General features: G+C 38.2%; 1 protein-coding gene across 1 annotated transcript in view; it reads right to left on the reverse strand.

Moving 5' to 3' along the window:
• LOC308179440 (uncharacterized protein) overlaps window positions 1-18771 on the reverse strand; it is a 186278-nt gene that overhangs the window by 162674 nt on the left and 4833 nt on the right. Inside the window, exons 2-4 of the mRNA XM_080559608.1 lie at window positions 13120-13188; window positions 10907-10987; window positions 7839-8007 (exon numbers count right to left, since the gene is read on the reverse strand). The gene's annotated coding sequence lies outside the window, so the exon portion shown is untranslated. The remainder of the gene's footprint in view (window positions 1-7838; window positions 8008-10906; window positions 10988-13119; window positions 13189-18771) is intronic.

Here is an 18771-nt window from a genome sequence, read left to right on the forward strand (position 1 = left end):
CCTGTGAGCCAGACTCTGATGTCAGTCTCACGAGGGTAAATCCACAGCAACTCCACTGAAGCAGCTGGCAACACTCCAGGTATATCTAATGGCACTAAAATCACAGAACTGCTTTCTGCTAAGAAACTGTTTTGGCTTACTTCGTATACATCCCATTGAATTAGAATTACATCTCCCTGCCTTTCCCTTCCCATTAGACTGATTTCCATGAAAACAGAATCTTTGTTCCTTAAGGATTACGGATTTCTCTTTGGCCAAAATATGTCAAGCCTTGTTCTTCCAGAAACTTAGTGGCAGTTCCTGCATTCCCCACTGCTTGTAACCGTTGGCAGAAATTGGCAGCAACACACAAACATTCTTTGGTTGGGATGTGGGAGGGTAGGAGCACTGTTTGAAGACATATTGGCTGGTAAGCCTTCATGCTATTTTTGGCAGGTGTGCATTTTGCTGAAACAAAAGGCTTAAGCAGGCTCTCCTGGAGCAGCATGGCCTGTGATGTTACATGGTGAGTGAAATATCAGAAGGTTTTGGTATGTTTGTTCAACAGTAGAAAGGATTCATTTTATAATGGCTGTTTCTGGGCTTGCAAACAGCATGACAGAGAGTTCTGCATGAGGGGTTGTAAAGCAAATACATTCTCTCAATGAATTATTGAATCCAAGGCATTTGTAGCCATGCCCCACAGAAAGCGAGTGTTTGTATTGATGGCATCTTACAGACATGGCTTGTCCCGGTTTCAACACCCATATTTACATACACTGCTGCAAATGCCATGTAGTATCTCCACTCTCCATAGTACAAATTCTGCTCCCAGACTGAACGTTTGAGAGTAAGTGCAGCATTTCCTATCACCATTTCTCTTCCAGCAGCTTCCCAGCATGATTCTTTACAGAAGTTTAAGCAGCCAGAGACTTAAGAGCTCCCTCCCTCCCATTCAGTCCTGATTTAGATGGGCGTACTTGGAAAACCAATGCAGAAATTCACAGTTCCAGGAATTTGAAAGTCAGTCACAGGATCCTAAAGCCAAAAAGACAAACAAACAAAAAGCAGCAAGTAACTTTGAATTCTGAAAAGAAAGAAGTGGGAGCTATTTTAATTTGCCTTCTGTTTTCCCATCCATTATCACATTTAGGGAGCACATTTTCAGGATATTCTCTACAACCAGGAAGACTAGAAATTTGACTCTTTAGTTAACAATAAGATTTTAATGAAATCCCAGAATGCAACACACCCCAAATACTGGAAGATTTGATAACACTAAGACAGATGCAAATCTAACATCACCTTTTCTTGTCAAGTCAGTAGAGATGACAGTAGCTCATGTGGACTCAATTTTCTTTGGTCTGCATACACTGCAGGGTAATCAAATCATTCCAGATTCATATCTGGAATCAGATGGAAGTTATAAACTGAGAGATCTGAGTTTGGAGCCTCAGCAGTAACCTTGTTACCTAACTTTGTCTTCTCCTTCTCACTTAACCACTGGTAGGAGAAGAAAGAAAACAAGGGGACAACAATGCAAGGGGGGCTGGAAATAAAAACGCTGAAGTAGATGGCAGTACCATCTGTTTTTCTACCATTCTGATAAAAGGATGGTAGAAATTACCATCCTGGTTTCTCCCAGGAATTGTTGTCTGTACTCTACCCCACCAGGGGTATTAAACTTCTCAGTTAAGGAATTGACAAATAATTCTCCATTGGAAATTACAAGGGCAAAAGGAGGCAGAATGCAAGAGCAAGAGCTCAAGCTGTAAATTTAAGCCACATGCGACTGCCAATGGATTTTTAATGGCCCCCCAAGGAAGTAGCCACTGTCTGAGATCCTTTAATGATAGCAATTGCTGGTCATCCGTGCATTTGGTCACAAGTTTGTTTACCTGTCAAATAAACAATATTTTCTGAACCTTCTTCCCCACCCCAGAGATAGAGGATAGAGACTTGGAAAGTACGAATGTGCTTGCTATCTAGAGCATCAGATTCTAACAGAAGTTACGCTGACATGACTACTGGTTTTCTGAACCTCCTTACCCTGTGCTAATCACATCCGGGGCCTTCAATGCTCCTTTACTATCAACTGGACCAATTTCAAGCCTCATCTTTTACCAAAAAGTAACAACAAAAAAGTCCATTTAATCAGGTAGAACAACTTAATGGGGAAGAACAAACAAAGAAAGGAAGGGCAAGACAATCAGCAAAATTTTTTGTTTGGAAGGAAAACACTCCTAAGAGGAAAACGAAATTCATAGAGATGTTTAAAAAAAAAAAAAAAGTTGTTTTTCATATTCAACTGACTTCCCTGAAGCACAGGAAACCTGTCCTTCCTAAAGACTTATCTTCTGTCCTTGCTGTCTCCAAATCTCGTCTTCTCTTGATCACTAGAGATGAAAAATTAAGAGAATCCGTTGCAAACCATTGCTTACATCAGCATTCACAAGAACTTGCTTGCAATACTACGCAGCATAATATCCCCAATCATAGAAATTAAGTTGTAGTGGGAGGAAGAAGCACTACGCAATCAAAGTGTCTGTACAACTAATTCTAGATTTTGAGATACACTCAAAGCAAAAAATCCAAACCAAGGAGGAAAGAGGGCAAGTAGAGAAGACTTAGATTTAAAAGGTCTGCCTTGGAAAAAATAAATCACAAATACCCCACATTATGAAAAAACATATTAAATATCATTAAAAAATTCTCAAACTGCTTATGTATTTTATGCTTTATGTATTTATTTATGACAATAGATAAAATACTTTAACATATTGTAGTGGCAACCTCTATTAGGATTACCATTTTAAAAAAAGCATACCGACATTGCATTTGTTTCTTCCTTTTCAGCACGTTACATCTAAACTAGCACTTGCTGCTGGAAGAAAGCAGATGAAAGAGTTCATTTACCACCGTGTTAAGCCAGCCTCAAATACAATTTCTGGCAAAGGTTCCCTAACAAGAGTGTTCAAGGAAGCTGATCCAACAACAGAATGAACTTGCAACCAGTTAGTATCATAACGCCTCAAGTCAGAGTCAGAGACCTCTTTGTCTAAAAAAGCTTAAGCTCCTTTTGTTTGAAGAAAAGACTTATGCATACATTTTCAAAAGTACCAAAGCAATTAAAACACAAGCTCCTTTTAAATTCATCAACCCACACCATGCAAGCCACTTCTTATGCATCTCTTCCCTAAAGCTAGCCACAGTGTTTCTTGCTATTAGCTAAGTAAAATCCTTTCAGGCATAAGTTTACAAGCAATCCACCTCTCCTGGGCTCATTGATAAGGATCAGACCCTTGGAACAGCACAGAGGAAGCATGCACCTTGGGACACTAAGAGGTGGTTCTGCAGCTGCTAGAAGAAATGAGGGAAGAATAACGCAACCAGCAACTTTCTTGGCAAACCCTGACTTTAACCTCTGCTAGTGTGTTTGCTGTGCCAGAGGCAAGGTGGCAATCATACTATTTCCTCACCTTGCAGGGGTGTTGGGCTAGTTAGCTAATGTCTTCATAGTACAAAGTAAATGCTGACTATTATTATTGGCATATTATGTACTACCAAGTCCCTCTGCTCAGTAGGACAGGCAACGCTAAGTGGGAAATTGCAAAAGTAACAGCTAAAAGCTTATTCACTTTACAAGTTACCTCAATGTTTTTCTTTCCAGCTGTCAAACTGCTTTATAAGAAGCAGTTCATCTAAGCAACCCTCACCCTTTACAATTTGGTTTTGTTTGCTTCCTAACCTGGAAACGGGTGTCTCTTGTCTTTATTTCATTTCCAAGTCAAGCCTGAAAAGAAAAATGCTTGCAGAAAATCCTATAATTACCGGATCTGATTTTCATTTGAACTTTGATTCTTTCGTACAGTACCAACAGCTTTCCAAATTCAATGAAACTAATGTAATTACAATTTATATGGAAGAACAAGTGGGAAAGTTTTTGAAGGATATATATTATAGACTCTATGTCCATAAGAGAAAAATGTACTTACAGGATAGGCACACAGTGACTGGATCTGTAATAAATGAACCAGCTTTTCTGAGGAACCCAGACTCTATTTGGGAATTAAAGTAAGTGGCTAGCTTTTCTAACTTCCCTAGCTTCTTCCATGCTGAGCAATTTTGATTATCTGGCCATAAAAATGTCTCAGTGAGAACTGCTGGGTGCCAAGCACTTTTGGAAATCTGGGCTCAATTGTGGGCTCTCAGCATTTAAGAAACCACTAGCTCCAAATGTAAAGAGCGGTTGTATGAAGCTGTGGGCGAGGGCTATATAAGAAGCATATACAGGTCTCAAAGTACGTACATTTTCTCAGTTTCCCTTAAATACTCTGATTTATATCCTCCTTCTGCATGTTACCGTGTAAACAGACATAACCATGTTGCAAATCTTCCTACTGAAATTAATACAAATCTCAAAATAAGCTAAGATGTGTCCTAAATACTTTCTGCTTCAATGCAGAGTCTCTTAGGAAAAATACGATGATGCTCCTTAATAATGGTCCACCTTCATCTAAATGATGCAGTGCTGGTGCCAGCAGAGGATGAACTTAATTACCATGACAGGAGGAGCCACAGAGTCAGTAAGAGCTAGATTATGATGGACAGAATCCATCACACATCTGAAAGCAACATGTCTTTCCAATCCCACTGGAAAAAAAACAAAACAACAACACTACAAATCCTCAGTAAAGGAATCATTTGATTGGAAATAACAAACACTATGTCTCTAGCACTAAGTGCATGTTTATGAGACAACACCAACACCTTTTGCTTTTTTTTTTTTTTTAAGCAATCATAGGACTGCTTGGATGTTCTCTGCAGAGGAAGTTACTAGGTTGTTTAGACATCTATTCACCACAACCCTAATTCTCGGAACAGATCTGGTAATGCCGAACGATTGGTTCAATGTTGACATTCAAACACTGTCTTGTCAATCCCCACTCCTGCACTCCCCTCCTGCTAGTCTCAGGAAATACACCGTAGCCTGCTGCTTCATGCTGTTTGGGGACATTTTGTAGAACACTGCTGTCTTGAGGCCTACAGACACGAGGGCTCCAAGGCTTCACTGAGTATGTCCTTGGATTGCACTTCCCAGAGTTTCTGAAAAACAGGCTGAACAGTTCATAGGACCACTCAGATCAGCAGTGCTTCTCCAGGAACACTGGTATATCTCGATCCCCAGAGATGAACAAACCACAAAGTCAGTTCAGCAGTAATTACTACCCTTTAGGTCAATCCTCTGCAAACACGCGCTAGAAAAATTTTGTTTGTAGGTAAAGAAAATGTTATGAAGTGTTGTGCCCCTCCACCTCTGTATAAGTGTCTATTCTGTCAGTGTACACGTAGCCTTGCTGATAAGGCTCTTGTGGCATTGTGAGACATGTAATCAACAAAGAGAAATGAAACCACATGATCTAGAAGACCAATAGCATAAAAATTTGTGAGTAGTCAAGGAAAAACCATCTCAGAAAACTGTTTGTAAGCAACCCACAAGCCAAAATATGTTTATACGCAACATTTTTAAAATATTTTCCAATGACATGTATACTTGTAAAAATGCTTATGGAATATTTACAGACAAAATTTGCCAGCTTTATCACATCGTTTTGTTTGCAAGCTGTTTTTCCAGCTCAATTCGCAGCTACATTACAGTAATGTTGGACCTAACTCCACCACCTTTAATCGTTTACAAGAAAATGAACAAATTCCAACTGATTCAGAAAGCTGCAAGGTAAACAGTCCCAGTCACTTTATGAAGAGGATACTTTCTACTAATCCTACATGCCAGTTACTTTCATTTTGTAAAACGAAAACGAGTTTGAACTGTTGCTCAGTGCCCCAAGGGACTTTGCAGCTTTGTACAGATGCTGCTAATCTCAATGGTTAGGCCAGAATCACAAAAAGAAATCAAACACCCCACACAGACACAGCTTCATTAAACATTAAATTAAACTGGCATTAATTAGAAAAGCATTGATTAGTAATTTAATGAGAACGATGGACACACAGAAAACAAGGTGAAACAGGAAGACAAAGAAAAAGGCATGAGTGGTAAAAGAAAGGAAGAGTGGCATAAAACATTTTCTTCAATTGCTTTCTGTGCTCTTCAGAAGGGAATACACAATTCAATGAAGTAACATTTGAACAAAGAGGGTATTTTTGTTCCAATAAACGCTTCATTTCCCTCAAATCTGGATGGCAATGCTTCCTCTTTCAAAAGTGCCTCCTATTGATTCATAATAGTTAATCCCCTCATTTTTAGGTGACTCTTGTCTTTGCAAAGAAAAAAAAAAACCACAGGAAAAAGGTTTTTGTTTCTTATTTTGCTTCCTGCACTGTTCTCTGAGAGCTTACAGAAAATGCATTCCTATCCATAGCAAGATTTCTAACAACTGCAATTTATATGTGCTAATGGAAACACTGGAAAAATGCAACTTTTACACATATGACTTTTTCTAAATTAAAACAATGAAACTTCTGTTGTGAAAGCTTTGGCCAAGGTTTGTTTGCTCCCCTCTTCTCCACCCTTGAGCCCCCTGCCTCTCTTCCTCTTCAAGTGCTTAAGAAATCAAGTGGCTGTTTTGTGCTTCAGTGTAGTAGCTTGTAACGCAAATGGATCAGATAGTACAGATTATGCCCTTTAGGCCTTTACAACACAAAACATTTTTTCCTTTTTAACTGTATAAACCAAACATTTCTTCGAAGCACAACTATTATTAAGCTACACCAAACCCTTCTAATCTGTATCAGCTAGAAACCAGTCATATGCCAGAAGAGCACTGGTGCACTCCCACTCACCACCTTTAATTAGTATGAGGAAACTGTCTGAAGTTCAAGTGTACAAAGCATTTGGAAATTTTCGCTTCCTAACACGGTAAGCTGTTCACAGCACTGTCTGGTGGATAGAAAGGGCTCCTAGACAGCAATATGCACTTACATGCGGTGACTGCAACGAATCTGAATGTGTTCCACAATCGATTACAAGCATGCGCACTCAGCTTAGGGTACTGAGAACGCGTCAGGCTTACTCCGTCTGTTTAGATCACACAGTGCGGTACATCCTATCCCGCATTACAACACAGCAGCTGTGTTTGTGGTGCCAATGGACATTCAGCAACCACAGCAAAAGTAGCATTCCGGCAAGACTGCTGAATGTCAGGAAATCCTGGGCAAAACAGGCAAAGCACAGAGTTCCTTTCTACTTATAAACAAAACTTCTGGGCAAATCACATATACGGTAGCCCACACTTACCTGTTCTAGCTCTCAGCTACAAGTCTTAAGTGGTCACCACTTTGTTGAAAGGCACTTTGCAACCCAGGACTTAATGGCCCTTGCATGTAACCTTGGTTTTTGTCACAAGTTTGCATTCCGCTCCATTTTGCACAAAAGGCCAGATTTTCAGAAAGGCTTAGCTTATATTTAGGCTGTGGGATTACAAAATAGATTTTCTGAATGAGCTAAACCCCTCTGATGAATCCTGGATGGAGAAAATACATTGAATCCTTACTTTACTTACCTAGGTGAGAATTGAAGTCTTCAGAAAATCTGCTCTGCTAAGACAGGATGGCAGTCAGAAAGGTACTTTGGTTCGGTCTAAGACAAAACCAAACTATTCTGAATCAGGTCTGGCTAAGAGCAGTTTAGCTTCTAACTTCTACTAGACCAGAATTTTCAAAAGTCACCAGCATGAGCTGATTTTACAAACTGATTATTAGAAGAGATTATCTTTTCCCACTTCATTGCATTAAACAGCATAAAATCATTGCAAGTCCCATAAAATTTAAAGGATTAAGAAATAAGACTTTGAACTGCTCTGTATTCTTCCAGTGCAGTGTTAACTCCCAGGCTTTACCTTAGAAGTAGCTGCACTTGAGAAGCGATTGGTACTCTACATGATCCTGGTCTATACGGAGTTGCTGCAGTACCTTCTTCTCAGGGATGAAAGCAATGACTCCCACAGTGGCTGGACAGTCCTGAGCAGAAATCTGCTGAGCTCCATACTCCTTCCATTCTGAGAAGACCTATTGATACAAGAAAATTCCCACTATTGTTTCCAGCATTAAACATCACACAAACTTTCAGTAGATTTCTGGGAAGATGAGGACAGAGAATACCCCAGCGAACAGAGGTTTTCTCTCTTCCCCACTTCTCCCTGTGAGCTTTTATCACTAACTTCTCACTCAGATAGACTTCCACTGTTCTTAGGCCCACTGCACTCTCTCTCACTTAGCTGTCTGACAGCCCCTTCTGTCCCGGTCAGTTTCCCTTTGCATTGCCTAGAAGAACGGTCCATGCAACTACAAGGGTTTAAACCTGCACATACTTTCTATCACAAGCGCAGATGAATACATACCAAATCTTCTTCTTTAAACTTGGAACCATTACAAACAATAGTAGATTTTATGAGTAGAGGTTTTTGTTTGTTTTTGCACTATCAGTGCAAGCATGTCTGTATCACTAAAAAGAATCATATGCACAGGAAAGTGATATGGTTATTAAAATGTCCTAGTGTTGATTTGTTTGATTTCATTTAATTTTGTTTGATTGTTATGCCAAGAGAATAAGAAATGCAGCTATCCTCTCTGTGCACTTTTTCATCCCAGACATGTTAGGTCAGAGTCATAATCTTGAGAATGGTTCTAGATTTTTAAAATTATATTAATACTTATTAATAATAAATGTTATGGAATTATATGCAGTATTAATTAGAGGCTCATTGCGGGCACAAAAGAGATTTTATGGGATATGCTATATTTATGTATGGACATTAATGACAGGCAAAGATAAAAGGCTAGACTATTTTTAGAGCCCACAGAAGATAAAAATTGTGAACGTACGTATACATGAGTGTATGTGCCTGTATAAGACATGCAGAAGCAATTAGTACCCATCAGCATGATCATCAAGAGACAATTCAGGGCATCTTTGGAATCCTTTACAGCATGAGTCTCACTGTTCAAAAATATAAATTATCCCAAGCCACTAGCAGCCTTCCAAAATTCAACACTACACATTCTTACAGTTTCAGTGTGTAAGCCTCCATTTTACTCTGACCCTTAGTCCTGCACGTCAGAGTACACTACTCTGCTTATTTTTCATTAAGTACACAATGATAAAAAAGAGTTTAATCTTGGAAATACTCCATGTAATGTCTCACAGAAATAAAAATATAAATAAAAACACCAAGACTGTAACTGCAGGAGATAAAAAGATTAAAAAATATTTTTCAAACTGTTTTGCTTCTTTTACTGTAACTGTTCTTACAAAGTACACTGGTTGCTTTGCTGCCGTCTATCACACAATGTTTGTGAAGCTCTTCAAAATATTTGAAAAGAAAGAACGTGAATTTGTTTTATATCAGAAATAAGATATTTAAATAAATGCTGAAATATTTTGTTTGTCTGTAAAAAAAATAATAATAATTTTGAACCTGCCCTAAATATCCATGCATTTTTAAGTATCCTCATGCACACAGGATTCTCTGGTTTCAACTCTTTTTCAAAGGGACCAATATCATCTGCACTTAGTAATTAGCTGCCAGCAGACAGTAACCATGGATTTTTAGTGTATATTTATTTCTATCTATTTTTGAACACTGCAAACATTGATGGTACTTTTGAATTCGATTTCCTCTGTCACTTGCTTTTAACCTGAGAAAGGAATATGAGTCCATTTCTCTTGTGTGCTTTCACAATTTGAGATATATGGAGGCAGAGGGTCTGTTTAATAGGAGATTATTTCCTAGTATTTTCTGCCCTGCTTGTATTTCCTTTCTTTCTAGTATTTTTAGATCCCAAGATAAAAAAAAAATAATTAAAAAAAAAAGCTTGGTTTATTTGTGTTGTAAGACAATCCACCAAATAAAGCACGGATCACTGGGAGACTTTCTTCAATGAAAGGTCCAGTTTAACTGGTTCACTTTTAATTTAATGAATGGCTCTTTCCCTCAGACAAGAAGAAACAGCCACAGACATTTACAAAGACACAAAAGCCAACACTGGGCTGTTTTATGTTAGTTTCTTTTCTTAAAACATTTGTTTTTAACTTGAAATGTTCAAGGCAGAACTTGCAGATACAAACCCTTCCCCTTATAGAAACAAAAGTGTTTATACAGCCCATGGTAAATAAACCCTAATTAAATGTATCCATCAACTATAGTTCTTTTATTTTACTTATTATTTGTATTCAGCATCTACTATGATGTTTGATGGAGACCAAAAATTAAATCTTTATCATATATTGAATTTAATTTTTCTTTAGAACGTTACACACACTTTTCTTCCTTAGAAAGATATAATTTCTCATCTATGCAGCTTCTTACTACTAACTCCAGTATAATTTTCTGCCCTGTTTGGAAGTATTTTGACATAAAACATAACCATTTTATGCCATCAATTGCTGCCTCCACTTTCGTCCAACTGGTAATTACTGTGTATTTCTACAAAAGATTATTTCCTCTTTTCCCTCCTTCTCCAAAATTAAAATGCAAACAGCTCAGTGAGCATAACAAAAAGAAAAAAGAGGAATAAGAAGAAACAAGAAACAGGCCATCTAATATAGACCAGAATTTTTTTTTATCGTTTTTACAGAGTTTACACTGAAAAGAAAAAGGAAAAAATCATATTTTGTTTTTTTGCCTTTCTAGTGGTTTGTGCTTGTTGTAGAAATAAAGTATTACAAATAGAAACCAGAGAGAGGCGGGAGGGGGAAAGCTCGTTTAGTTTCCCTTTTTCATTTCCTTTGCTGGAATACGGGTTTGGAACATCTGAAGACAAAAAGGATTTCAAAGTTCGATTTTTTGTTGTTGTTGTTGAAACGAGCCCTTGAACCAGTCCCAGGTTTGGCGGGAGTTCGTGGTGTCACAGTGCCCCCTGGAGGCCGGAGGAGGCAGCGCTGCCTCCTCAGCCTTGCCCTCCTTACCTTGCCTTTCTTTTGCAGCTCTCCAGACAGAAGGGAAGGGAAATTTTCAAACACTCAGGATCTTTGCTGCTCACAGCCGGACTGGGAAGAGGGTAGAGAATAACTGCTTAGTTATTTCAAACAGTTTCAAAAAAAAAACTCTTCCACTTTTCCCCTTTAGTCAGGGTCTGACTTTGGCTACTTCAGAAGGACTTACCTCCTATAGGTCTGAATTTCGCAGGTGTGCGAGTGCACAGAGAACTGCGTAGACTTGTTTAAAGTCTTCGTGAACAAACTGATTATTTTTTTTCCTGATAGTTTAACCATCATCATCGTAGGCTTCCCACAATTTTTTAAACTCTCTCCTTTAGTGGTATCAATAGACTCAAGCGGGTAAAGAGTTCACCGCATTACAGAAAAGTCTGTCATATTTGTGTCTAATTGTTTTTGCTCAGTATGATTTTTAGAAAGCTGGTAGTTATATACTGATCGAATTATCTTTATTATTAAATTAATTATTTTTGTTTGGTTTCAAAGTGGTGAAAAATAGTTACTTTTTGTGTAATAAAACTATCCAAAGCATGGTAGATTATGGATCTAATTTATTGCTTCATTAAGACACACTATTCACTATGGAAAATATCTCTGTGGATGCAAGACAAAACTAATCATGATATTTTGAGACATTAAGATACTTTTGATCCTTTTGGTTTTTTGACAAAAATTGCTACAGATACAGAAACATTTCATTATAATGTTTCAATAATTTAAGATGTATAACAAATTACAAATTTGGCCCAATATATTCCACACTTATTATCATTATATAATTTCAATGTTATTGCCTTCAGGGCTTTTCTTAGTATTGTGTGAACTCTCCCATCCCAAACCATTTCTTTTTTCCCTGTGGAAATATATAGTACAAGTTCACTTCAGCAGGAAGTAAGACTACGTAATTTTTTTTCTTTAAACCACCAGCACACAGACATTTATTGTCAACGGTAAAGAGAATACTAGGTTCAGTCACAATGTAGGATATTTCCTGTGATTTTGATAATTCTAGAAGTTTTTTTCCTCTAGAACATACTTAAAATTTTAAAAAAAAAAACCACAAACAAACACATTAAATAAGTGATATTCTTAAGTTTGTTTCATATTTCAACAAAATGCTGTGTAAAATGTATCTGCATAATAATAATGTCTCAGAATGGGAAATACAAATATTGTACATCATGCTACAGAGGACAAGTCAGTGCAAAACATCAATTTACACTTACAGTAACACTTTTTCAGTAGTCTGTAGGACTTTAAACAAGGTTTAATATATAATCAATGGATGTCTGTCTTGCAAGTAAAGTTACAAATGTGTGCACGTCACAGCGTTTCAAATTCTGTTGACAAAATCATGAAGTAGAAAGGACCGAGTATGTCAGATAAAAGCCCCTACAATTTGACAATCATGTAAGTACACATATACACAAACATTAACCGTCTTGAGAATGCTATCCAAATTATTCTTCCATACTAAGCAAGGAACAAGTACCCTGTCCCTTCAGTTCTTGCACAACTAAAATCTCAATTTCTTGCACACTTCTTCCAATTTATTACAACAGCATCTGGCTCTAACCAAATCATTGCTCTGGTAAGGAGACAACAGATCTTATTCTTACCAAATTCCCTCACTCAGACCATCCGACCGCTCAGCTTTCGAGCAAGTTTCCCTACTCCCTAAATCTGCTGTGAGACAAGAAACTGACCCCAGGGGCTCTAAATAGAGCAAAAGGACTAAAATGCTGAACCCTGGAGATCATTTGTAAAAAAGACCTTTACCGTGCATTTGAGTGAAAGACACTGGGCTGTTGGGAGAAGAAATTCTTTGATTGCTACCAGTCATTTAAATACTGGTGGGAAATTACAAAGCAGCTTTCCTTAAAGAGAGCTGACAGGAGATTTTTCTAAGAAATTATTCTCAAGTTCAGATTCATTTTCCCAATTGCAAATGTTCTGGTTGTATGTATAAAAAATGTTTGTATGTGTTACAACATTCTGGAAAAATCCCCCTCTTTGAGGAACTGAAGATCTTTTTATTAAGGTTATGATACAAACCAACAAAAGCCAGGAAGTACAATCTTAGGACTAACGCTGTGTTCGTACCTCTCTCATCATTGTGCTTCTTCCCACAAAACTGACTTACAACTGTGTGAAGTAACTTGGGAATATCAACCTTCACTTACATTTCCTGGCTTCCTCCAGCTGCTGTCCAAAACCTTCCTGTTATCTAGGCATAACTGAGTTCTTCAGTACTGCAGGTTTGCGTTGTACATGCAAAAACACAAAATGCATCTAATTATAAAGATGACAAAGTCTGAATAAGCAACGTCTTTGCGTGGTTAAAAAAAGATAAATTGTTATTGTTTCTATGATAAAAATACGGAAATAACAGGAATAGCTATCAAAGAAAAACAGAGAATTTTCTGTCACGTATACTACGCAACACCTTGTACTATTTAACATCACTAGCATTTTGGATTACACTAAATAGAAAGGGCACCAATGCAATTCACAAAAGAAGGCCCCGAGTCTCTAATGATATTTGCGTAAGAGTACAGTTCAGAAACACTCGGGTACATTTGAAGCATTTAGTCTAAGAGAAAGCAGAAAGTTTTCCAAAAGAAAGAATGGAAAAAGGCAAAAAAAAAAAAAAAAAAAAAAAAGAAAGAAAAAGGGAATGGACAGTTTGACTGCTACTATTAGTTTAGTGCTTAATAATTCAATAATACTGAGTGATGAAAGACTGAACACACAGGTTTTCTCCGTGTTGATTCTCTGCAAGTTCTTTTGCATATTTTCTTCAGCAAAATGTTTAAACTTTAACTACATTTTAGCATTTGAAGCATGATATATGTGCATGTAAAACTTCCTAGTATGTACGTAGTTATTCATTAAAATAAGCTTTATGGCACTTGCAGTTAATTTCTGCATTTTTAAGGTGCATGCAAAAAGCTTTTTTTTTTTTTTAATGCATTTCATTTGGATTTCATTGAATGTGTCATACACCTTGACATTTTAGGTACTTTAATGGGGTTTTCTTAGACACAAAAAAGAAGTTCTTGAAAGAGGTTTACAGGGGAGGGGGAAATCCTTTTAGAAGAAGGCTTGGGGCCGGGGTGGGGGGGGAAATGGGTGAAAAGACTTTATTTTCTACAGCTCAAATTCCAAAGGAGAAAGACGGGGAGAAATAGGAACTGAAACTAATTTACCTGCATTCCTTTGTCACTGCTTGGCCCTTGACTAGTAAATGATTCCTTTCACTAGCCAATAAAACCAAATCAAAAGCAGGCTTAGGCAGCAGAGGGGGAAGGAGGGGGATAAAGTAGAAGAGAGAATCAACTTAAACTCTGACAAAAAAAAAAAAAAAAAAAAAAAAGGAAAGCAAACTCACTCCTCTTGCTTTCCAGAAGCTCTCAGGAGCTATATGCCTAACTCCTGCGCTAACTTCCCAGCATTAGCACAGCACAAAGACGTCCTCTACCTGCTATCTCGCAGCACTACCTAAGGGTATTCCACTGTTACATGACAGAGTTGCTTTTGTCTCCTTTTGGAGCTGGCCCCAAAAGCCCTGCCAATTTAGCTCCAGTGGAAGGCCTGTACAACTGCTTCAGAGATTAAGGGCATCCAAGAACAGGTTTGCTCTGCATGGACTTGGTGCCCAAGCTGCATACCCCAGAGATCTGGTAAAAGGTCAGTTCAAAAGACTGCTGTATAGCAACATGACAGGCATTCAAGAACTCTGAAAAAAAAAATCAAGTCTGGTATTCCTGGACACCATGAAAATATATCTAGTAGTGGCTTCTACTTCTAGAAGAACTTCACATTCTAGAGAAGCAAGACAGAGGATCAGAGAGGTTGTATTGACAGGATCAAATTTTCAAAAGCATCTACACATTTAAGGCATACAAAGTCCACTAATACATACTCAGAATTCTGAACTTAAATTTTACCCTATCAATTTTTACCCTATTAATCACTTTTAATAAGTCACAGCATCATAGAATGGTTTGAGATGGAAGGGACGATCATCTAGTTCTGAATAATAATTCCTGGTACAGCTAATGAACTGACTTCTTCAAAAGCAGACAATTGAAAAGTGTGCCATGGGAATTCTTTGTTCTTGTAACCACCATATCGCCTTTTTAGCATCCAAGGGACTTCCTCAGAGCTGAGCAGATAGCATTTTTCAGGATTGGGCACCAGATTTTTCCTTCTTCCATCCCTCTTTTGAATAGAGAATAACTGGTCAGCCATCAGACAGACAAGCAGGCCAGTTAAGAGCATAACGGACAAAGAAAAAAGTCATATGTAGACCTCTGAGCTGTAAACGTGTTTTTTATCATGTGTATCTAATGATGCCAAATGAAAGTCAGCAGGCATGATCAGAAATGGAAACACAGATCTACCAGGATGGGTAGCCTCTCAAGATCAGGCTCATTTAAAAATTAATGTTTTAATTTTCAGATATCCTCAGTTTATGGAGAAAAGACCCAGGGGCTATGACTCACTCTTGTCAGACAGAAACAGAGAACATGCTCTAGCACCCCACACGTGCTACCTGATTGATAAACAGTACTCTACATAGCAGCAAAACTGGAATCATTAGGCCTGTGCGTAGCCACACGGTTCAGCAGCAGAAGAGAAATTAGATCAGATTTTTACTGAGATACCAGACTTAAATGCTCTGCATTTGATTGGAGTATCTCTACAACAGAGGTAAAGACAGGAGGACAGACACTCACCTCCTTTCTTCCTCCCCTGCAGAAGTGCGGAAGAATATACTAATCAGCCTCTTTTGCTGGAACATGTTGTTGGGCTGAGCAAGAATGACACGTCGTCATCCCCATTGTAGAGCAAAACAAGATCAACGTGAACATAGCCATGTTGTGGTGTTATCTGTATTATCAGTACTGCAAAAGACACAGGTTTCCATGGAACTGATGAACTTCCCTCCTACATGAACGGAAGGCTTGTCTTTGGACAGTACACCAGTTTTTCTAGCTGTCATATCCTTCCTGCTTAGGGAAATGCTGCCCATTTCATATGCCCATGCATATGGGCTCAGCATCCAAGTTACAGATGAAGAAGACATTTCTTCCCTTTCAACTTTCAGTCCAAGGGAACAGCCAAGATTCCCATTAAACAGCTTTTGGAGTTTAAAACAGAATAGAGTAAATGTATTGCTATTTAGTAGCTAATATAACACGTACAGGAAAGAATTCTGTCTTCAAAAATTCCCCCTTTCTACTATGCACATACTTATTTATGTGTATACATACACACACGTTTATCAGCACCTACTTTTCTTGCCCTTGTTTCACAAACACTCAAGCAACACTGTCACAGAGCATATGCATAGTCTGGGTTGTCTTGCTGTGGCACTCAATAGGGAAAGAAGAGAACAGTCAGAATTAATATGACAGAAGATTTCAGGAGCTCCAAATAAGATAAATCAAGAGCGCTGTACCGGTAAGGACCAATGGTCTGTAATACAGGGCTTTCTTTACAGTAATGAAATAAAAATTAAATGTCCTGGTGTAGGCAGTCTCTGTGTTCTTACAGTCCCACTCTGCTCCAAGATGGTGTACCACTGCATGGTTACGCTGTGGACAAAGAACGTGAGCAGAAAATGAACAATATTACTTGTGCTTCAAAGCTTTCTATGCACCAGTTGCTCTTGACAAGGACAATACAGTCAGATAGTTGTGGAAGTTCCCACATCTCCCAAAAAAGAATATGGGGACTTTAAAGTAACAAGAATCTTAACTAACATATATCTGGTGTTTTCTTCTATTGACCAAGTATCTTACTTGGTAAAGTATGTCTATTCCCAGGCTTGAGCAGTGAAAAGTAAAAGCTGAGGCAAAAGGACTTGTCCTACGCCGTACACAAAGCGCGTAGCCAGGCAGGATCAGACATCATGGCTCCTGAGCCCCAAACTTGAACTCATTCCTTCAGACAAAGTTGTCTCAAAACTAGAAAAAGTTCAAAGAACCTTTTTTCTCCAAGAGACTTAAGTTTTACAGTGTCAACCACACTCTTTATATAGGAATCCGAAAAATTAAAATAAGGACTGAACATCTATTTCACATAAGTGATCCGCAAAAAGAGAAACTGAAACAATTTTTATATTATATACAGGTGAATAATAGAACCTGCTAACATACAACAGTCAGTGTAATACCATTAAATAGGTATTTCTTTCCTTCTTTTTCTATCACTTTCTTCCTCCTGTAGCTATAGTTTAGAGTTAGAGCTAACCCGTAGAGGGTAAAGAACCTCATAAAGCATCTATAACCTGAGATGGTGCTCTTCCACATTCCTTAAATGGAGTTTGTTTCAACTACAGAATGAAAAAGAAAAATGGGAATCGCTTAATGTTGTTTTCTTGAATGTCCATGTGCAGATGCCAGAAGTATGCTCAAAGGGCTTGCGCCAGTCACAAGCAATACCACTCCAATCACACTTTCTCAGCTCCTCTGAGAACTCTGAAAGCTGTGCAAATAGCACTGTCCTGATTCTTCCTTAATCTGCCTCATGTCTACAATCTTTCAAAAGCCACTGAGAGTCAGCTATCCAGCTCGCAGTGATTTTCAGTGAAAGATAAGCGTTTCATTCCATATGGCTCATTTGTAAAAATCTGGCACACATATTCTAGAGAATCTTTCAAGCTTGGAAAAGCAACTTCTCCTGTAATGCTGGGGATGGCAGAGAGAAAAAAAAGTACCTCCTGCACTTCCCACATAGAAGTGTGGCCAGACTCCCCAAGCTAGCATGCCCTGGTGTCACACTTAGTCACATATTAGACAGGACAGGTGTTAGTTATTTTGACCTGATATAGGTCAAAATTACCAAAAGATAAAAGATCTAACAGAGTCGTAAAATACCAGAGATAGCACAGTGAAGTTTATATGCAGATTGATTTTGAAATTGACAACATCTACCAGCTCATACCTCTGCACTCACTGGGAATTTCAAAACTAAGAAGTAGAAGCTCTGATGTGGTGATTACCTCAGTCAAATCACCCTGAAGGACAGCTACATCCTAGAAGCTCCATACTGAGAATGGACTTTGAAGTGCTTTAAGGGGGGAATTTCAGTGACTTTATTCCCTAGCATTGCTCTCAACCATGTACCTACACAATTGCAGGTTGTCTGAGAGCACTTTTAAAGAGAAGGAAAAAAAAAAAAAAAGCAAAAGAAAGTTAAAACGGAAGAAAACATAGAGAAGATAAGTAGTGTCACACCTCTTCCTGCTAGCTCAAAGAAGTCTTCACTTCACATCACAGCAGTCTTCACCTCTTCAGTGCAGATGCTAATAAACACACAAGTAACAATTTTTCCTTTTGTCAGAAAACTTTGATCAGACTTGTACCTCAGACATTCAGAAACATCTGAAGGAATAATAATGGGAAGTAAAATTAACTACAAAAAAAAGTAAACTTAATCGGTAGGAGTCTGTGAAGTCTGTCAACCTACCAGAGGGGAGGTGGTAGGAAGTCAGTTCAAATCAAAGTCACTAAGCCCAAAGTCGAGTTGTATAACGTGAACAGCCGGAGGAACTACGGAAGTCATGAAAATCCAGGAACATCATAGACATTTACTCCAACAAAAGAAAATGGCAAAAGATAGATTACACAGAGAACTCCAAAACATTTGTTAGAAATAACAAGTTACTATATGGTTGGCAAGGTATTGTCCAGGCAGCCAAATTCAGACCAGACTAAGATGTCACTGTATGAAGCGTGGTAGGAACATAGAAGTCATAGCCCCTGTCTTGAAGTACTTGCATTTACAATGATAAAAGAAATTCATAAAATGTTGAATAGTTAGGA

The sequence above is a fragment of the Anser brachyrhynchus genome (assembly GCF_964034855.1).
Source record: "Anser brachyrhynchus genome assembly, chromosome: 17".
Classification (NCBI taxonomy): domain Eukaryota; kingdom Metazoa; phylum Chordata; class Aves; order Anseriformes; family Anatidae; genus Anser; species Anser brachyrhynchus.